The sequence below is a fragment of the Podarcis raffonei genome, chromosome 8 (assembly GCF_027172205.1).
Source record: "Podarcis raffonei isolate rPodRaf1 chromosome 8, rPodRaf1.pri, whole genome shotgun sequence".
NCBI classification, from domain to species: domain Eukaryota; kingdom Metazoa; phylum Chordata; class Lepidosauria; order Squamata; family Lacertidae; genus Podarcis; species Podarcis raffonei.
The window spans coordinates 51,495,024-51,516,557 of record NC_070609.1 but is presented as its reverse complement, the minus strand read 5'-3'; the positions used below and the strand labels follow the sequence as shown (position 1 = coordinate 51,516,557).

Genomic DNA, 21,534 nt, shown 5'->3' with positions numbered 1-21,534 from the left:
TGTACACTCCTTTTAGGCATTTTTAGATTGGCAAGTTGGGCAATGGGAACCAAGAAATAAATAAACTCACTTTCCTTGCTTCAGGGAGTAAGTTATGACACTGGCACAGAAATGTGTGTTCGTGTGTATACTTTTGTGCTTTATAGTCATGCCTTTGCCAGTCCCCTAGCACTGCATGCATGTCCAAATGGAGATATTTTACCTCGGCTCCAGATGCGTTATGGCTAGATAAAGGGAATTCTGTGGTTCATGAGTCCCCATACAGAATGCCATCCTAAGATCCCATCTGGACTACACATTTAAAGCAATACAGTGGTACCTTAGTTTACGAACTTAATCCGTTCCGGAAGTTCGTTCTTAAGCTGAAACCATTCTTAAACCGAGGCGTACTTCACCTAATGAGGCCTCCCGCCGCCATTGCCCTTCCACCGTTCGGATTTCGTTTTTAGGCCAAGGTAAAGTTTGCAAACCAGGACACTACTTCCGGTTTTGTGGAGTTCGTAAACTGAATCGTTCGTAAACAGGACTGTTCTTAAACTGAGATACCACTGTACTTTAAACGATCACAGATTCCATGCAAAATAATCCTGGGAACAGAAGTTTGTAAAGGGTGCTAAGAATTGTTAGGAGAAAGCCCTATCCCCCTCACAAAGCTACAATTCCCAGAGTGGTTTGACAATCAATCTCGCTCCCCATGAAACTCTGGGAATTGTAGCTCTGTGAGGAGAATAAGGTAAAGGTAAAGGGACCCCTAACCATTCGGTCCAGTCGTGACCGACTCTGGGGTTGCAGCACTCATCTCACTTTATTGGCCGAGGGAGCCGGTGTACAGCTTCCGGGTCATGTGGCCAGCATGACTAAGCAGCTTCTGGTGAACCAGAGCAGCACACGGAAACACCGTTTACCTTCCCACTGGTGCGGTACCAATTTATCTACTTGCACTTTGACGTGCTTTCGAACTGCTAAGTTGGCAGGAGCAGGGACCGAGCAATGGGAGCTCACCCCGTCGCGGGGATTTGAACCACCGACCTTCTGATCGGCAAGTCCTAGGCTCTGTGGTTTAACCCACAGCGCCACCCATGTCCCGAGGAGAATAAGGGTCCCCTTATAACTCTCAGCACCCTTAAACTACTGTTCCTGGGATTTTTAGGGGGAAGTCATGGCTGTCTAAAGTGTTATGATACTACTTTAAATGTATTGTTATTATTATGTATTTATTTATACCTCACCTTTTTCCATGACAGAGCTCAAGGCAGCTTATAGATAAAATATACAGATGAGGCCTAAAAATATCCCCCTGACATGACATGACCTTGAGTTTACAGATTGTGATGATACCGCAGGGATGTACCAGACCTTCAACCCAGGTCTCTAGTCACTAGATAACACTAGCTCTTAATGCAACACCCAGTGCCTAGATTTTTGCAATATGCAGTTACTCTGGTTACAGTGAATTTAAAGAGGATAGGAATGACTGTCAAAGTGATGCAAGGAGACACTGTGACTGTCACAGCTGAAAATCAAACTAAGGCCTACTGCACACAGTCCTGAAATGCTGCATCTTCTAGTGGAGGAGGAGTTAAAGTTTCCCCCTACCTTAAAAGGTGCAGTCCCAAATTCCTCTTGGAACAAATACTTCTTCACACGACACAGTTAATTGCTAACATTCACTGCCATAAGATGTGATGATGGCCACCAGTTTAGATATTGTCTGAAGGGGACTGGGCAAAGCTACAGAGAAAGAGGGGTCTGTCAATGGTTATTAGGCATGATAGCTATACAGAACCTCCAGGTTCATAGGCAGTCTACCTCTGAATGCTAGTTTCTGGGGAACAAGCTTGGGTGAGGAGTATTGTTGTCACGCACTACTTGTATGAATCAGGTGGACTAGAGGGACTTTTAGTCCAGTCTTATAAGAAAAGCCCAAGCTGTGGGGAGAAGCAGAAACTGCCATGGCAGAGTTCAGGCACCGGATCCCACCATGCCAGGTTAGTTTTAAAAAGCGGGGGGGGACTTTAGTTACCAAAATTATTCTTTGAGATTAACTCTGGTGAATCACTCAAAAATAGCTGGCAAACAAGAGTAGTGTGAGAGTAGAGATATCACACATACACACACAGACTGCATCCCTGTGAATCTCAGACACAACACTGTGCAGTTAAGAGAATAGTAGGCAAATAGTGGAGAGTTGTTCTTTTCCCATTTCAGCTTCAGAGAGTCCGGTCTCAATCTCTGGGTAACTAGGCTGCAGAATTATTTTACCTCTCCCCCACCCCCTTCTCACTCTCTCTTTCTCACACACAACTTCCACTCCCTTCCCAAGTCAGTGCTCTCCACTGGGGGGTGGGGGTGGGAGAGAGAGAGATTAGTACAAAAAGAATCCATCTCTCACTCATTCACAATATAAGAGAAACACATAGCCTGATGCAAACGTGCACAAGTTCAAGGGGAGTTTGGCCACCAAATCCACATGAGATCAAGTTTCCCAGCTCTCATTGAGTAGATAAAGGAATAAAACAGAACAACAAAAAAGAACGCTCTTAAAAAGACAAGCAACTGCAAAGCACAAACACACCAGGATTAAAATAATATAAAATAACATCCTTATAAAAACACTTGGCAAAAGTTTGCAGCAAGTTTGCAGCAAGTTTCCTACCCAGCCAGCAAATAATTTGTTCTTGAATAGACACCAGAAAATTGGGAGGAGGGCACGCCACAAGAAGTCAAGGAGGGGACTAAGTGCAGCTCTTCCTGCCCCCTACACACACCTTCTGTCCCAGAATTACATTAAGCAACTTGACCTTTGCAGCCCCTGAAACTGCTAGACCTTCTTGGCTGTCCCACCCATCCCCAACTTAAAAGGTTTGGACCAGTCCCGGCAATTAACTTCTGGAAAATGGGGGGGGGGAGAGAGATTTCCTCCGCACCTGTCTTCTCTCACTCTCCCATCACAAGCAGACAGGTGCAGAATGTAAACTGAGCTTTAGTCAAAATTCCCTCCAGTTCAGGAGCCAAAATGAGGGGGCAGGCAGATCTGAGGTGGAACTGGGAAGCAGGTTGCTAGAGCAGCAAGTTAACAAAATATATTTCAGAGGAGGAAACCAGAGAAAGAAAATGGCCTTGAAAGTCAGCAACAAGTTTTTTGGGGACACACAATGGACTTCTAATTATTGCCATCACAGGAGAGTGGGAGAAAGAAAGAGAGGAGTATCATTTGCAAAACTTCTGCCCACCACCCATAAGACAGGGACCCATTAATGAACGCTTGAGCTTCTACAGGATCAGAAACCCTGCAAGTGTCCGTCTGTTCCCCAAGAACCCCACAGCAAGCCCCTGGTAGGAAAAGGGAGGGGGTGTTGGACAATAAATGACATCAAAGGCTGCTTTACACGTACCTTAGAAACAGAGAGAGAGAGAGATAGACACGGGGGAGCCGCCAATGGCAAAGGGGGTGCTGAGGACCAGCGCCAGCCAAAACCGTCTCCTGGAGTGGACTGCTGACAGATTAGAGATGGGGGGGGGAGAGAGAGAGAGATCAAGAAAGGGGGTGGAAGGAGGATCACTGCTGTGGAGGGGGGAGGAAGGGGGGGAGCACAGGGGAGCCTCTCTGCGGACAGTTGCAAATCCCCTTTACAAATCTGGAACTGATGATAGTGGGGAAGGAAGGAAGGGGAGAAAAGGAGGGAGAGGAAATCTACAAACAAAATTCCCAGCCAGCAGCAAACCGCATACAGTGATGGATTGGCGGGGGAGGAGGAGGTTGCAAGGGGAGGCGGGGGACAGGACTGAAAGGGAATTTCCTGCAATTGCCTCGTGTTTGGGGTGACGTGGGGGGGGAGAGGAGAGAGAATGCACGGGAGGAGGGCGGATTTCTGAGTCAGAAGCAAATCAGAGGAGGCAAAGCAAGGCTGACACAACAAAGAGGCAGGAACAACAAAAGGAGCATATGGCCAGAGCAGCTACAGCCTGTAAATTAAACATAAAGGGGAGATTAGATAATTAATGAGGGCTCGCCTGCCTGCCTGCAATGCCCGCCCCCAAGGCAAGCAGGCAGGCCCAACCATTCCAGGCATGGGGGGCGGGGGCGGGCACTGATCTGGGGCACTGTGCCAATTGTGAGGCACCATGATCTGGGGAGGCACAAGCATGCATCTCCACACACAGCTGAAAGTTGTTATGGGGGGCTGAGAGGGAAACCACCTGTAAGGATGGGTGGGAGGAGGCAGGTAGGGTTATCTAATGTGCTGGGCTTCTCTTGAGAAACAGTATTAGCTATGAGGTGTTGGACTGGATCCCAAGTGAGTGGGGAGAGGAAGCCTTGCCTGCTGTGAAATCTACTTTAAGTTGACCCAATGAAATTAATGACCCAATGAAATTACTAATGTCTTCTGATTTCAATGCACCTACTCTGAGTAGATCTAACTTTAGATGCAACGGAATACTTGGCACCAACTGTGTGTGTGCAACGTTCTGTATAGAATCCAAAAATGGAATGAGTTCTGCCAGGCGTCAAAACTATGACTGAAAGACGGCATCCTTCTCTATAGACCCTCTTGGTTGCTAAGATCAGTGGGGGGGGTCCTCTTGGCAGTTCCTCCATCCTCAGAAGCTTGGGGGGGGGGAATGTTGGCCCAAGAGAGGGCATTCTCTGTGGCAGCCCCTAAATTGTGGAATTCTCTTCTCACAGAAGTATGCCTGCCTGGTACCTTCTGCATACAGCTTACAGTACAGTGAATATGAATTTCTTTACCCTGACGTTTGACACCTGAGGTGTATATTTTCAGGACCAACCCTATTTTTGAGATTGCAAGTTCTTTTAAACTGTTTTCAATATTGTGTTGTAACCTGCTCTGGGCCCTTAGGGTGCAGGGCAGGTAATTACGGTAATTAATTACTTAATTAATTAATTAATAATATGTTTCAATCTGACAGAAGTGCAAATACAGTAAAAAAAAAGAAAACGCACAGCATAATTCTACTATCACGCAAGCAATCAGAATTCTGTATCCTGAGACTATGTTTTTTAAAGTTTCTAGACCTCATGGATATGCAGATAGGCTTGAAACTTTATGGTCATTCCTTTATCTCAAAAGCCAGATCAGCTGGATTTACTTCTGAGAAAGTATGGTTAGGATGAGGCTGTAAGAAATGGAAAGTCCATAAAAGTATCCACCAACACCCTTAATGTGACTCTATGACTTACAGGCAATGCTAAACATCAATGTTGCATCTGCAGCAGACAGAAGAAATCTGAATGGGAACAACCAAGTAGGTATGAACAACCAGCTGGATTTTTGCAGGTAGCTCCACTCACAAAGTAGAGAAAACAAGAGAACAAAGACTGCATAAACATCATATATTTAAAGTACATTACCCCTCAAATAATCCTGAGAACTGTAGTTTATTAAAGGTTCTGGAACTGTAAATTTGTAAGAAGTAAGCTACAGCTCCCAGGATCCACTGGGGGGTGAAAAGGTGCTTTAAATGTCTGGCATGTACCTGTGTGAAATAAAGAAAACAATTTTAGATAACAATTCTTCATGCTGCTTGCTAATTTACATCAGATAAGTTTTCAAGAGTGTCTCCTTCCTCACCTGAGACAGCTCACACAATCAGTGCACCACAAACAACTTAGAGCAAATGCTGGCATACTAGCCTTTGGCACAATCTTTGCTCACAAGCACCATGGGCTACCAGTTGTGAAGTGGGTCAGAAGAGAGAAAGAGGGTGCTTCCAGACTGCTGCTATTTTCGGGTGGGATTCAATCACATACCAGGAAATTCACAGTGTGCAATTCTAGGTGATGGGGAGTTGTTTCAGAACAAACCTGCTTCCCCTGCCCACCCCTCCTGCAAAAATTAGACTGTTTGTGATAAGGAAAATGACAAGGAAATGCACTGGAAAGTGTGGGATAACGCTTGCTTCTAACCTCCTCATCTAACCTTCCCACAAACAAATCCAAATGAATGCCCATTAAATGGCAAATGCGGTCTTATCTCCCTGCAAACAAAGCAGGATGAATAAACAAGTTGTTTGGCAGCACCCAGAGACAGAAAAAGCACAAAGAAAAAAAGTTGTGTATTCCCTTCCTCCCTTTCCCCTCCCCACTACAACTCCCTCTCCCTTCCCCCAGCAGGGAAGCAGATGCTCTCCTAAATCCTAGCATTGAAGCTGGAGGGCAAGCAGGTGGGAAGCATATATCCAGGCCACTGATGGAAGACGGATTCATATTTCCATCCTCACACTATACTGACACCTGCTGGGACACAGGCAAGGTGTGTGTAGTACTCTCTTCTCCTGAGGTATCCAGCAACTGGTATTCAGAGGCATAGTACCTCCAACAGGGGAGGTAGAACAAAACCATCAGAATCAGTAGCCACCGATAGGCTTATCTTACAAACACACTTCTGCACATTTGAGAAGCTGCAAGAACACCCATGGTCTATGGTTCAAGCGGCTAAGAAGATGCAGGCTAGGTACCTAGTAGATCCCACATAGGACATAAACATGTCTCTCTACACCCCTTACTCCTTTACCCCAGGAAGAAAACTTAAGCCTGAGCAAACTCCAAAACCTGGATAGGCTAGCTGGCTGAGCATGTCAGTTGAGCTAATCAAGCAGATGCAGGATTTTTACTTATTTTTTCAAAATATGGACTTGGAGCCATCAAGAAGAGGTGCCACAGAGTGCCCCAAACTGTAAAGCAGACAAATCTTTGCTCTTTCCATTTTATGTTATGCAGGGATGGAACACATGAGCAAAGCCTTTTCACACAGTCTATGTGTGGGCCGTTTCTTCAGGGTCCGAATCGACTCGGCACAGTCTGTATAGCTCAAAGACTTTCTAAGAAGACTTTCTAACCGCACCCTTCCCTGACACGAGCTTTCGTTTAAGACAGTGCACATCACCTTATGACACCATCAATGTTTAAAATGGGAGATGGGAACTGCTTCTTTTTCAGTATTCCCTGGTGGGCATCTTTCTGGGGGCTGCATGCCAATGATGGATGGGGCCAGAGGTGGACCTACAGGTGTGACTCTTCCCTTTTTACAGTAACCTACAAACAGCAAGCCAGAGGCTTCCTGTGCATTCCCTCTTGTGCACATCATCTCTATCCACTCACAATGCAAATAAGAGGCATTAATTATTAATATAATTAGATTTATATCTAACATCCAAGGAGCTCAAGGTGGTGTACGTGGTTCTTTAGCAGAGTTCAAGGACACACGAAGGAACTTGGGAAGAGTGTAGACCAGGGCCAGTGAGTGGGGGGCATGGTCTGGGTAGCATCCCAAGGGCCACATAGAGAGACCACATAGGGCCACTTCCATGCCTCCTCCCCCCCCCCCGTAGTTCACCAACCCGTTTTACAGCCACCCTCCATCACTATCCCTGCAACAGACTTTGACAAAATTCCTACACGGAAAAGCTTCTCTCTCACTCACTTCTTGCCCTGACTCTAGCAGAACCTTACACTCAACACCTGGGTCCAGGCCTCTGTAGTGCAAGCAAGCAGATGCCAGGAGGAACCTGAGCAGGACCCAGGCAGGCAGAAAAGAAAAATGCACACAAAACACACTCTCTCCACCACCACCCCTTTTGAAATGCAAAGAGTGTTTGTCCTGCCTCGGTCTATTCAAGTCCCTTCTACACTTTGAGTCAGATAGATGCACACAAAGGCAGTGGCAATGAAGGGGGCTGGGGAGGGGGGCAAACACGCTCCAACCAGCCCTCGCTCCAAGCCCTAGCCTGTGCATTGTCCTCACACCAAACAAATGCGCCCATTAATCTCTGTCCCAGCGCTGGCACAGGGAAGGGGGGCTACCTTTCTCTCTCTCTCTCTCTCTCTCTCTCTCTCTCTCTGTGTGTGTGTGTGTGTGTGTTAATTGTCTCCTGAGCAGCCAATGACAGCCGGGGTGAGTCACAGAGCAGATGCTGAGCGCAAGAGTTCAAGAGAGAGAGGAGAAAAGGCTCCATGGAAATGTAGGCGATTTCTCTGCATGTCAAGATGGCTGTTAGGTCAACACGGAGGCTCTGTTTACTGAGCTGGGGGTATAGAAGCAGCTGTTCCTCCCATCCCTGAACATTTTTTTAAGGAGGCAGAAGCAGCAAAAACAGGGATTAGAGAGCGTCTGCAATGACTGGAAGCCAGCCGGGGATGGGGGGGGCATCCATTAGTCATGCAATATCTGTGGCTGCAGGGCGAGAGCCTGTTTGGTCAGAGACAGCCCTTGCTAGTTTCTCCATAGAGAGGGCTGAGGCCTGCCTGGAGGTCATTCCTCTGGTTTGAGAACCCTTTCTCCCTAACTCCCAAATCTGAAATGGGGTGGTGTGGTTGCAAAAGCTGGTTGCAAGAGTAAAAGGATCATAGCGCCAGCAGCCAAAACAACAACTGCTTGCCTATATCTCTGCGTATGGCAAAAATTGCAGATCCAAAGACGGATACATGTCACATCACATCATGGACTCACAAGTGATATAAACTGCCTCCCATTGAAAAATATTGCATCTGAGAGAATGAAAAGCAGAATTAAAAGCCTATCTAAGGTCTTTGATCTGTGATGGCTGTTTCATACATTCAAGTTGACTCTTGCTGAAGTCAGTCAATGGGAAATTGGTGTGTGTGAATGCACTTAGTGAACTGAGTGCCCCTGATCCACAGTTGTGGAACACCTTCTTAAAAGTAGACTTTCTTCTAGAAGCATTCAAATATCTTCTCCTGGCTTATTTAAAGAGGCAACTATCAATCCAATTGCCATTGTGTTGAATTTTATCCTCTATCATAAGAGCTTTAGGCTTGGTGTGTAACCTTGTGCCATGCCCTCAAGATAGAAATCTGAGCAAATCATCTATCCTGAGTCTATGAGGCTAGAGAGAACTTGCAACCTACAATTGAAGTGCTTAGGATTCATCCAGGGATCCTGACAAGAGCCCCCCTTTCCTTGCTGGAAGGAACTTCAAAGTGCTTTCATCAAGCTTCTGCCTAAATGCAAGATCATTGACCCTTCTGGACCCCTTGCCACACAGAGGTGGTTTTTGCCATCCAGGTCATGGTGCATACGGGAAGTGCATGCACCACAGAAACGAGCCTTTACAGATTATTCCTGGTGTGCCTAGGCCTTCCATGATCCCTTTGTAAAGAGTGCTTTGCTTAGCTTGCTACTCTGCTGCATACCCCAGCCCAGGATCCAAGCCTCAGAGGTCATTTTCCCCTATTGAGAAAAGAAAGGCCAGTGGACACAGACGACCCCCTTTGCAAAGGCAGCCGCTCTGTTGACATGCCAAAGGGTTCCTATGGCAACAATGGAATGTGAGGGGCAGCTGGCTTGATGGAGTCTGGATAAACAAAGGTGGAAGGCAGCGGCAGGCGGGGGCGGGGAGTGATAGGGCTGCCCTTCCAACTGGCTGTGAGGGCAAAGGTCGGAGAGTCGAGCATGGCGTGACCCCAACTGAGACATCGTTCCCAAAAGGGCCTCGACAATCAGGAAGGGCAGAATGCAGGGAAGGGGACAGAGGGGGAAAGTCTAGGGTCTCTCCCCCCACCCCACCGGCCACCCACTTCTTCCGTGGTAGATAAAGATGTACAAGGCAAGAGACATTTCTGTACAACTAGCAAGACTAAAAAAGGGAAACTTTCAAGATCCTCTGATAGCACAAAACACATCTGAAAAAAACTTAGGATGTCTTCTCACTTTTATGTATTTTATTTGATTTTAATATATTACATCCATCTGCATGGCGCTTAGGGTACAAGAAGGCCTCAAACACAGGAACATAAATAATATAACAGCACAAGAAAAGCCCTGAAGCTGGATCAGGCCATTGGGGGTCCATTTAGTCCATTCTCACAGTGGTCAATCAGATGCCTTTGGAAAGTGTACAAGCAGAAACTATGTTCTTAAACATAGCCATTGTGGCCAGTAGCCAATTATAGTTTTATCTGCCATCAATTTATCTAAGGCAGGGGTGTCAAACTCAAATTCATCGGGGGCCGCATCAGCAGTTTGGTCACCCTCAAAGGGCCGGTTGTATCTATAGGACTCAAGATGCGCTCAATATAAAAACAAGTGGAGGTTTCCTGAATGCATGTAAAGTGGAGGTTTCCTGTGTAGAACGGCAGGCGCCGCTAGAGGGCAAACGTTCTCTGGCTTGCAGGCTGCCGTGCATGCGCTGAAGAGGCGGCTTTCTTGTGTCAAAAAAAAAAAAGCGAGAATAAAAGGTGAAGGCTGGCGGCCGGTGGCGGCTACACGGGCCACATGACGAGGTCTGGCGGGCCGGATTCGGCCCGCGGGCCTTGTGTTTGACACCCGTGATCTAAGGTGACTGGAAACAATGTGGGGTGCAGGGAGAGTATCATGGTGTGTAACACCCACAGCCAGGTCATAAAAAATACCCTGCACCATCTTCTCACACAAGTCTATATGGACCCCAGCTTTGCTCACTGGTCATTTCCCAGGACAACTAACTCCCCTTTCCACTGACCCCTTTCTCTGTTGCATGCTCAGACATTAACTCTCCTGTCATGAGTTCAAAACTAGAGGAAGAACAGCTGGCTAGATTTTTCTGCTATCTATGCTGTGCTCTTGATCAGAAATCCCTGGTAAATTACACAGCATATTGAGGGCAGACCCCTTCCTTGAACAAGGCAGCAACCAGCCAGGCACTGGAAGGAAAAGAGCCTCTGCAAACCAAAGAATATGAGAAGAAGCATTTCTTCCTGGCACAGCCCCATGGGGACCTGCCCACAACACCTCTGTCTCAGGTTCCTCCTGCCAGTGAGAGAGGGTCTCAGGCAGACCCGGAGCCAAGCAGAAAGCAGATGCCACTCCAAGAACCCTGGCAGGCTGTGCCGAGGGTAATAAGGCAGCAGATCCAAGCTTTGCTCCAGCTCAGACTGGCTGCTACTTTTATGAAGCCATTTACTCCCTGGCCCTTGTTCAGCTGCCAAGCTCAGACCTTGTTTGGGTCTCTTCCCCAAAAGGAGCTGGGTTGCCTAGAGAAGACGTGTCAGAAGAGCACTGGTGCATTTATTTAGACCAGGGGCGCAGGGAATTCTTTTTCAGTCCAACGTTCACACACCCTCCTCGACAATTTTCTGAGAGCCACATGTCAGTGCAACCAGAGGCAAAAATGGACAGAGCCATTCATGTACATTTTATACCTAGGATTGCACGAGCCTCATTTGCCACTGCGTCACACTGCTGACTCTTGTTCAGCCTGTGGTCCCCACAGCTGAAAACCATTTTCAATGACCATTAAATCATTCCCAGTTAACATTTGTTGTTGCTTTCTAAAAAGGTTATTATAAGTTTTTGCAGTGGTGCCTCTGGTTAAGAACTTAATTCATTCCGGAGGTCTGTTCTTAACCTGAAACTGTTCTTAATCTGAGGTACCACTTTAGCTAATGGACCCTCCCACTGCTGCCGCGCCGCCGCCACGCGATTTCTGTTCTCATCCTGAGGTAAAGTTCTTAACCCAAGGTACTACTTCGGGGTTAGCTGAGTCTGTAACCTGAAGCGTTTGTAACCCGGAGTGTTTATAATCCGAGGTACCACTGCATTTAAATCAAAAACCCTAAAAATGACATGCACCACTTTCAAAGAGGCATCCCTTCCTTGCCTTTACAGTCAGAACAGAAAGGAATGCCTCTTCTGACAAGAGTTCACACTACGACATTCACTGACGTTACCTAAAAACAAAGCATGCATTTTTTCCTTCCCAATTGCAGTTTTAGTCATATGCCAACTTATAAAAGATTTGGTCAACTGTGTGAGGTTCTTATTAATTCACTGTGATCTCTTTAATAGCGTAACAGCCCTCATGAGCATCACAAGCACTTTCCCAAACTAGTTCTGAAGTTCAGCATCAGCCACTGAGTACACGCAAGACTTCTTCAAAGAACATGAGGCAACACCACGTCCCCACTGCCCAGATGCCTGCCTGGTAGCCGCTGCTCGAGAATACAGTTCACTGTGCCTCCACAACATCTCTCTCTACGTAACAGCCCAGGTTCTGGTTAGACAGGGATAACAGCCCTTCCCACACATACAGCCAAGAGAGGAACTAGAAGTCTGCAACTGCAACAGAATAACTAACCCAGCTTGAGAAAAGTGGCAGCCCTTAGGTCAGGTGTGGGAAACCATTGGTTCTTCAGATGTCACTGAACTAAAACTCCCTGGCTGTGCTTGCTGGGGCTGGTGGGAGACACCAGTCTGGAGGAGCCCTTGCCTCATTACATGGAGAGTTTGGGGAAATCAGCTGGGCTTCTCTGCCAGGCTGGAATTAATAGGAAGGGCTGAGGCATCCCTAGCATTGCCCCACACATTCACCCTCACCTCTCCCAAACATGAAACCCAGAGACAGGACGTTTGTGGAGAGCAGCAAAAAGGAAGATTTCCTCCCACAGAGCTTTACTTGCTTTGTTTCTGCTTGACAGGCGGTTGTTAAAGGCACAGGACTTGGGGGGGTGACACAAGTCTGGCCAAAAGTGTCTTCTGTTACCTTTTTCTTAAAGCGTCCTCTCTCTGCCTGGGATCACTCTGGGGGCTTCAAGGTGTCTTGGGATAACAACCTCTGAACTCACTTCAACCTCTGAAATGTAAGTGCCAACTGTCTCTGTTTACCAGAGGTGGCACCTGTTTCCTGCCTTGTCCCTGGGGCAAAAAAAAACACCAAAAAAATCACTGCCCTATTTTTTCCTTTGTATGTTTTGACTTTAGGGAATGCCTTGCTAAAACATTGCTCTTGTGAGCTGAGCTGCCAGGAGAATTGCCAGCCATTCTGAAAGTTCATCTCCCTCTCCCGTGTAGAGTCTGCAGAAGTTAAAACCTCCAAGTTGGAGACAGCAGAGTAGATGCACCTGGCTTTTAAATAAGCTTGCAAATAAGCCCTCAAAAATTACCGTATTTTTCGCTCTATAAGATGCACCAGACCATAAGATGCACCTAGTTTTTGGAGGAGGAAAACAAGAAAAAAAATATTCTGAATCCCAGAAGCCAGAACTGCAGCGAAAGCAGCGATCCCTCTTGCTGTTCTGGCTTCTGGGATAGCTGTGCAGCCTGCATTCGCTCCATAAGACGCACATACATTTCCCCTTACTTTTTAGGAGGGAAAAAGTGAGTCTTATAGAGCAAAAAATACGGTACTAAATTGCCTATTGAGGCTGGTAGAGCTGCAGAATCTCTCAGGAGTTAAGATAAGCAGAGGGGAGCCCTCTTGGTAGTTCCACAACCCTCAGAAGCTTGGGGTGGAGGTGGGCCAGGAGACAGCTCCCTCTGTGACAGCTCCCAAATTGGGGCATTCTCTCCCCACAGCATTGGTCTTGGAAACTTCACTATACAAGTGCTGAAGACACACCTCTTTGCTCTGACCTTTCTCACCTGAGATGAAAGGACATGGCACTTTTTGCTAATGAAGACAGGAGCTGCTGGCTCAGAGTAGCAACCCAAAGCAGAAACATACCTGGGGTCCCTTGTGCCCTTGGGCAAGGAGCTGTATTGACACTCACCCATACCCCAGGGGGGGAAATCTGAGAAGCAGGAAAGGTTGCCTGGACAGGAGGAACATGCCTCCTCAGGGCTGAATAGGGTGCCTGTGCTGCTCTCTGCCAGGAAGCCAGGAAGAGGGGAAACCCCTTTCCGTCCCCTCCAGCAGGAGTAGCTTTTCCTGCTGGAGATCCTGGCAGATTTCTTCTGCAAGCAAAGCAGGTGCTAGAGTATTGTGCTGGGGGAGTGGGTGCTCCACGTGTCACAGGAAGACTCCAATGTCTGATAGGTTATTTTTGAGCCCCCAATGGGGGCTGGTTTCACCAACCACTTGGTATGCCTCTGACCCCAAGTCAAAAGCCTCTGAAACAGCCTCAGGAAGCAATCAATGTGAGCTAATGGTCTTATTTCAGGGGTTCCCAAACTGTGGTCCATGGACCATACCCTCCAACATTTCTCCAATGAAAATAGGGACATCCTAAGGAAAAGTGAGACATTCCAGGATCAAATCAGAAACCGGGATGGCTTCTCAAAATAAGGGATGTACCTGTAAAATAGGGACACTTGGAGGGTCTGGTGGACCACTAGCGGTCTGCAAGTTTCATTCAGGTGATCCTTGGTGTGTCTGTGGATTTGTGGCTGAAGACTGGAGACGGCAATATCCACATTGATTTTTAATTGTTTTATTGCTTCATTTGTTGTATTTTATGTATTTCAATTTTAATTCTATGGAATTACAATTGCAACAACAAACAGAAATTATTAAGTGGTCCACCAAGACCCCAAGTAATTTTCAAGTGGTCTGTGGCGAGAAAAACATTGGAAACCAATGTCTTTATTTTCTACTTGGGAACTCTTACTTCCCTTTACACCCCCAAGTGGAGGAGATAGGCATTACAATTCCTTCCAAGGTCAATTTAATGATACCAAATGGTTAATTGCTGGGGCTCCAGCATAACTGGGAGCCTCTGTCAATAAACCTCAGATATGGGAGGAGGAACAATCTATGGTTAAGCCACAAAAAAGAAAAAACCATTCTGCACATGTCTAGAGGCACTCTCTTCATATGTTCCAGTTTACAGACATGGCGCTGGGAAAAGGATATAGGGCTGACCCCTGAGTCAATTTAAGCTGGGTCTGGCATCATTCTTCTTTTTTGCTGTTTGGTCCAGGGAAGCCAGTTTCTTTGTATCACTAATCTTGCCATATGGGTTAAGTCCCTTTAATCCCTCTCCCTCCATATGGAACATAGGCCAAGCCCTAGAAAATCTGCTATAGGGAGGGGTGGAAACGTTCCTGTGGGCTTCTCCGTTTGCCCCTATTTTGCCTCTCCGCTGACCTCCTCAGTCTCACACAGCTGTTGCTTGGAGACCTTGCGGTACCCAGGACTGCACAGAAACACCCACCCACAGGTCTGGTTTCCAAGGCAATCACCTGCTTGTCTCCCAAAGGCAGCTGTCTTGGCCTTCGGCAAAACAGGCAGGTAAAACAAGCCAGAGGCCCCAGCTGTGTGTGCTTGGTGTCCTTCTCACACCTGTCAGCAACAATGCACCAGCCCCAGCCCATCTGTTGCTCGCTGTCTTCTGAGTCTTCCCTGTATGTGAGGAAGAGGGGTCTGGGAAACACTTCTCCTCTCAGCAACCCCCCCCCCTCCACGGCTGCTTGCCAGTGCAGACCTGTCCTCAAGAGGCCACCATGGGAACACCACTGCTACCATCACCCACTCTCATTCGTACTGAAAGAGTTCCACATCACACTCCCCAGTGGTTCAAGGAATGGTGTATGTGTGTTCTCCCTTCTGGAAATAATGATGTAGTGCTTTGAACTTAGAATGAGGAGGATACTTATGTGCTAGAATGAAAAGCGGGGTGGAAATTCACTCCAAAATGAATTGAAAACTAAGCTGAAAGGACCAAATTCTGAAGGACTAAGCATTCATAGATCATCTGATGAAACACATGTAAATATGGCATCCGGCCTCCTCGGTTTGTTTGCTGGCAGCTCCAGCCTGAGGGGACCCACAACCATCCCCGACTACAGAGAAAGGCAATGGCAGGACAGCAGCAGAGAGCACATGCTGTTTGCACAGCCAGGACTCCAGCTCTCAGTGCTTCTAATTTTGTACTGATGTGCAAAACCAGCAGTGCGCGAAACGGCACCCTCAGAGGCACAGGCAGTCTGAAGCACAAGAATGCTTCAGAGCCCTCCCCAGCCAGAACTGGGGAGAGCTAAGCAAAAAGCTCCTTTCCCCCTACAGCCAGTCTCCTTGAGTTGCTCTTTCCATGAATGATTGGCCCAGATTGAAGGAGGTGGGTTGAGGCATACCCTGCCTTGGCAGCTCAGACAGGGCTCCCGGGGGACTAATACTGGCATGTAAATATTAGATCCTCATGTCTCCTCAGAGACCAATTACATAAATCATGGCAGCTCCCACAGGACTGCCAGCTTCCACTTACTGTATCATCGTTAACAGCTTATTAAGGAGCAGCTGCTCAAGGAGAGAGAGAGAGAGAGAGAGAGATGAAGGGGGGGATCCATCTCCTCCTTGGAGCACCCCACCTCCCAATCCTGACAGTGCCACACCCAAATACATTTCATGCAATTAATCCCAGCCAAAGTGACAGAAGTATTTTTGAGTACCAATGAAGAATGGGCCAAAGAGGCACTGTTACATGCTAAGGCAGGTCTTGGGCAAGAACCATGGCATTAAAAAGACATGGCATGCCAAAATCATATTGCTGAGGTGGAAAAGGTGCAGAAAGGGGCAACACCAATATTCAAGGAACTACAGCAACACACCTAGAGCAACATGTGACACTTTTTAGTCTAGGCAAAAGGTGAGAAAAGGAGGATGTGATAGAGGCAGATAAGGTCATGCATGGTGTGGAGAGAGTGGAGAGAGAAAAGTTTATCACATTACTAGAACCTAAAGGGCTCATCCAATGAAGCTGAATATTGGAAGATTTGAGACAGACAAAAGGAATCATTCTTCACACAATGCTTAATTAAACTTTGGAATTTGTTCCCACAAGGGGCAGTGATGGCCACCAACTTGGATAAGCTTTGAAAGAAGATTAGACAAAATCATGGATGATAGCGCCATCAACTGCTACTAGTCCGATGGTTAGTTCCACCTCCACAGTCAGTGGTAGCATAGTTCTGAATGCCAGTTCTTGGAAATCGCAAATGAGGAGAGTGCAGTTGCACTTAGGTCCTGCTTGTGGGATTCCCAGAAAAAATCTGGTTGGCCACTGCTTATCCACACTTCTGTTTCCCCACAGCTTTTCCCCCAAGAAAACCCGCAGTTGAGTGCTGAACTGAAACAAACAGCAATCAAGTTTTCCGTAGACTGTCGTTTGTTTTGATTTAGCGCTAAAGAGTGGGTTTTCCAGGGGAATATGGCAAGGTTAAGGCAAAACCACCAGTGCTTTCTAGGCACAGGACAAGCAGAAGTGTGGATGAGCCCCAGAATGCTGAACAAGCCGATGGGTCATGGCCCTGATGTAGCTGGGCTCTTCTTATGTTTAAAAGGATTATTGGGGGGGGGAGCAGACAGACCAGGCCTGCCCTTATGATTTTAACAATGGTTTGATGGGCAAAAACCAGCTGAAGCAACCCTTTCACAACATAGAGATAAGCATTACTACTTGCTAATTTCTGCACATCAAGCGGATGTTGAAAGGTGCTGCAAATTTAATCCCGGCTGATTGCCTACCCAAGCCTTTCTCTACCCTCTCTGTCTCTCCCCCCCCCAAACAAAACAAAAAAGCTTTTTATTTCCTGTGTTGCTTTCTTTGGAGGAAAGGGGATGGCGGAGACAGTTCTTAAAAGTTATAGCCTCTTCTTCTTTACCCTCCCCACTAGGGATACATAATAAGAGCTGTCTGCCCATCTTTCTCCCAGGTACAATTGAGCCTGCATTCTGCCAGAGAGCCCTCCAAATCGGATTACTCTGGCATTAAAAGGTGAATCTAATTTGGAGCTGCCACCCTTTGGCAGGAGACCCATTAGCTCTCCTTGTGCGGCTCCATCTAGGCTCTCCCAGCAGGGAAGCAGAGTCGTACAGAAGGGAGGGGGAGGAGGGGGAGGGGAGCCCAGCGGGGAGATTTGCTGCCTTCCATGAGCTGCTTTCAGATCCTGTCTCTTGCAGGCAGCTGGAAACGGATGAAGAAATGCTCAGGGCAATTAGGCAGTGGGGCAATATACATCACGGCCGAAACATCTGCTAATAATGTCTCTGGTGAGCCATAAAAGCCCAAGGTTTTGGCCCAGGAACATATAAGGAAAGAGGAAAGGTGGGAGGGAGAACAGTAGAGGGAAGTGAAGCTTGCCCCTTGTAAGAGACTGAAATAGAGCTGTCTGCATGCAGTTTCTCCCTGGCATTCCTCCACTCTGATGGAAGGCTACTTTTCCATCCAAATGTGTGCATGTGTGAAGGGGGATCTTAGTGGTAGGAACAAAACATAATAATAATAATAATAATAATAATAATAATAATAATAATAATAATAATAATATTCAGCTGGGGAAAGAAAGGGGAGGAGTAAACAGTGTAGCAGGAGGACAATCTGCAAACTTGGTGTGCAGAACTGGATGCCACAGTAGAATTCCGGCGCCCTCTAGTGTTAGGCTCTGGCTACTACAGCAGCATGTAAGTGTTTTTAATGGTTTGCCGTACAAGTTCCAAGTTAAAGACTAAATGACTGATTGAGACAGAGGCTTTCGTGCAGCAGATGCATGAAAAGAGAGAAAGGAAATAAAAGCAGTTAGCAGTGAGGAAATGTAGAGAGAAATGTATTAGCTGTGGGGCTAAATACTAACCATGAACTTGGAAGGGGCACAGCCTGTGACATTTCTATGCAAAGCCCAAATGTATACAAGATTAGCACCCTGACCTCTCACAGCAACATTCCACAGGGATAGACGTGTTTGTCTGCTATGCTTTTAATCAGCTAAAGCCAAGGTTTTATCTACCACATAAGGAGAGTACTTGCTTTTATTTATTTATTTTACTTATTTCATAAAAATTACACACCACTTGATTATATCTTCAAAGCTTTGCACACAGAAGGTGTCAGGTACAATCCTAGGAGTCTCCAGTTAGAAGGAACAGGAGTTGCAAAAAGCACCCTGGAAAGCCACTGCCAGTCAGAGCTAACAATACTGACCCAGTATAAGGCAGCTTCCCATGTTCCTAAAGGGGCAAAATGTTTTCTAAGCAGTGACTCCCACAGTGAATGGTGCCTGTGCTTATCTGATTTGCACTTGAGGCTAGCATAGAAAAATTACAGACAGCCTCTTCTACTTTCCATGGACTTTTGGCTGTAGTGCTTCTGATTTATTTTCCTATAAACACACATATACACTGGTCAACTTAGCATAGACATTTCTTCTAATGAAATCAGCTCCAATCCACAAAAGCTTTGGCCCCAGTAAATCTGTTTTGCCTTTTAGGTGCCACAACACTAGTAGCAGTCTAATATGGCCAACTCCATGGAGATTTCAGTTTGTTTAACTTGCTCTACAACTCACATAAGCCCCAAGCAGTGTGATCAATGGGTATGGAAACAATAGCCATAGTAAACAAAGGAACATAGGCATTATAAGAAGTCAGACCATTGGTCCACCTAGCTTAGTGTTGTCTTCTCTGCCTGGTACCATCTCTCTGGAGTTTCAGGCAGCATTCTCTCCCAGCCCTACCTGGAGATTCCAGGGACTGAACCTGAGACCTTGTGCATGCAAAGCAGGTGCTCTAGCACTGGGCTACAGCCCTTCCCTGAAGTTTGCGAATCAGCTGTGACAGTTTGACCTCTTCCTGTGCAGTTTAGGCTTTATTCTGCCAGGGGGCAAACCAAATCAGATTAGCATTAAAAGGTTAATCAAATTTAAGATGCCACAATTCTGCAAGCTTTCAAAGTCCTACCCCCCCCCCGCCCCTCAACCCAGCAGGAAAACTTTACATGAAGATTGCTATGCATAGAAAGCAGGACTTGCATGAAACTGCCACCCACAGAAAGTAAGACTTAGAACCCCAAGACTTAGAACTCCAGAAGCAAATCTGTGTCTCTGTCCCCCTCTCTCTCTGATAAGACTAGAGTTCAGTCTTGGAAGATTCAGGGCAGACAAAAGAAAAATACTTCATCACACAGCCTATGGTTAAACTATGGAATTTGCACCTGCTAGAACAGGCTTCCTCAAACTTGGCCCTCCAGATGTTTTCAGATTACAATTCCCATCATTCCTGACTACAGGGCCTGCTAGCTAGGGATCATGGGAGTTGTAGGCCAAAAACATCTGGAGGGCCGAGTTTGAGGAAGCCTGTGCTAGAAGTAAGGATGATCATCAACTTAGATGGCTTTAAAAGAAGGGTAAACAAGTTCATAGGAATAAGGCTGCCAATGGCTACTAGGCATGATGGATATGTTCCACCTCCACTGTTGCTTGGAATTGCAAGTGGGGAGAGAGCTGTTGTGCTTAGGTCTTGCTTTGGGGATCCCATAGCCCTCTGGTTGGCTCTTCTGAAACAGGATGCTGGACTTGATGGGCCCTTAGCCTGATCCAGCAGGCTCTTCTTACATTCATATGCTCTTTCTGCCCCAGCCCAGTTAGAACCCTGCACACACATACACCAGACTTGCCATAGGTTACATAACGTGTGTCTTTCAAAACACCCACTCACACCAATAGGCCAACACTTGGCAGATGGCATTTGTAAGAGAAACACAAAGCACCGTTTCTCAGTCCATATGCACAGCATAACAAGAAAGGGAAAGAGACACTGAAATAACACACAACCATGATGAACTTTTGGTTCTCAACTGAAAGCCAGCATGCTTATTCTCTCCCTCTCCCTCCCTCTCTCTCTCTCTCTCTCTCTCTCTCTCTCTCTCTCTCTCCACAAATTCCATAGCATGCAGCATAGAGCTCCCAAGATACTAGTCAATGCTCTAGCATGGTCTTTTTGCTTACATTAGCACCATAAACTCACATGTCCTGAGCCTCTTCCCTCTCTTTTATATATTTAATAAAGTCAACCCAGACTAAAATTACATTTATATCCCACCTTTCCTCCAAGGAGTTCAAGGCGGTGCCATGGTTTCCTCCCTCCCTATTTTATCCTCACAACCCTGTGAGGGAAGTTAGAGGGAGAGGCAATGACTGGTCCAAGTTCACCTGATGAACTTTACAGCTGAGTGCAAGTTTGAATCCTGGTCTCTCGAACCTAGTCTGACACTCTAACCACTGCACCACACTGGATAAAAAGTGTCTTTTCTTAATATCCCTCTGTGTAAATGGAACTTTTTGTGTTAGCTTTTCTGACATTTGTAAATCAAATGGGGAAGGAATTTAAAAACCTCTTAAAATGGTCTGACAAGTACCTGTGAGATCACAGGTGACTCTTCCTCTTTCCTGCTCACCAGGCAAGCCCTCCCTCTGCCCACTACTATATACCGTAGCAATAAATGCATTTATTCTGGTCTGGAAGCCCTCTGAGGTTATATCATATAGCCAAGGAAGGTCAGGAGCACTCGTTTGAGAGTCTGGGGATACAACACAATACTTTCTTACATGTCCCACTTGCATAAGAACAATAAAAATGACAGTATAATATGTCGGTAGCAATATACTCAGCAAAGATGGGGCATAGCCCTCTCCACTCCAAAGCCATTATAAGGAGAGGGGGGAAACCTTGTGACTAAATGTCTCAAAGCATGGACACAATTTCCTATCCTGGTGCTAAAATCTCATCTCACAGGCCTAATTCTCACAAACAGGGAATGGAGTGCTACACCTATTCTTGGATGGTACCACTTCAGACTACCAGTGGGGCCTTCCATAGTTGAATGCTCCTCCCTAAAATAAACAAAAAATACCCCCCAACACACACATACACATATATAAAGAAATCTAGCATGTCAAAAAGAAGAGTTCTTCCTGACATTCTAGTTTGCTTGGTGCATGATGTTTGTTTCAGTTTGAGTGAAGGAAAATCTTGTCAACAGCTCTGTCACAAATTGACCCTCATTCTTTGTGAGAACGAGGTCACCAA

The 21,534-nt window shown here is 46.5% G+C and overlaps 1 protein-coding gene across 4 annotated transcripts in view; it reads right to left on the bottom strand.

Annotated features, from left to right (window-relative positions):
- Window positions 1-21,534, bottom strand: part of GSE1 (Gse1 coiled-coil protein) — a 444,053-nt gene that overhangs the window by 320,326 nt on the left and 102,193 nt on the right. The window contains exon 1 of one of the 4 annotated variants that reach the window (XM_053400053.1): window positions 3,396-3,525. The exons of the other annotated variants lie outside the window; for them this stretch is intronic. The gene's annotated coding sequence lies outside the window, so the exon portion shown is untranslated. Of the gene's footprint in view, window positions 1-3,395; window positions 3,526-21,534 lie in introns of those variants that run through there. 4 annotated transcript variants of the gene reach the window in all.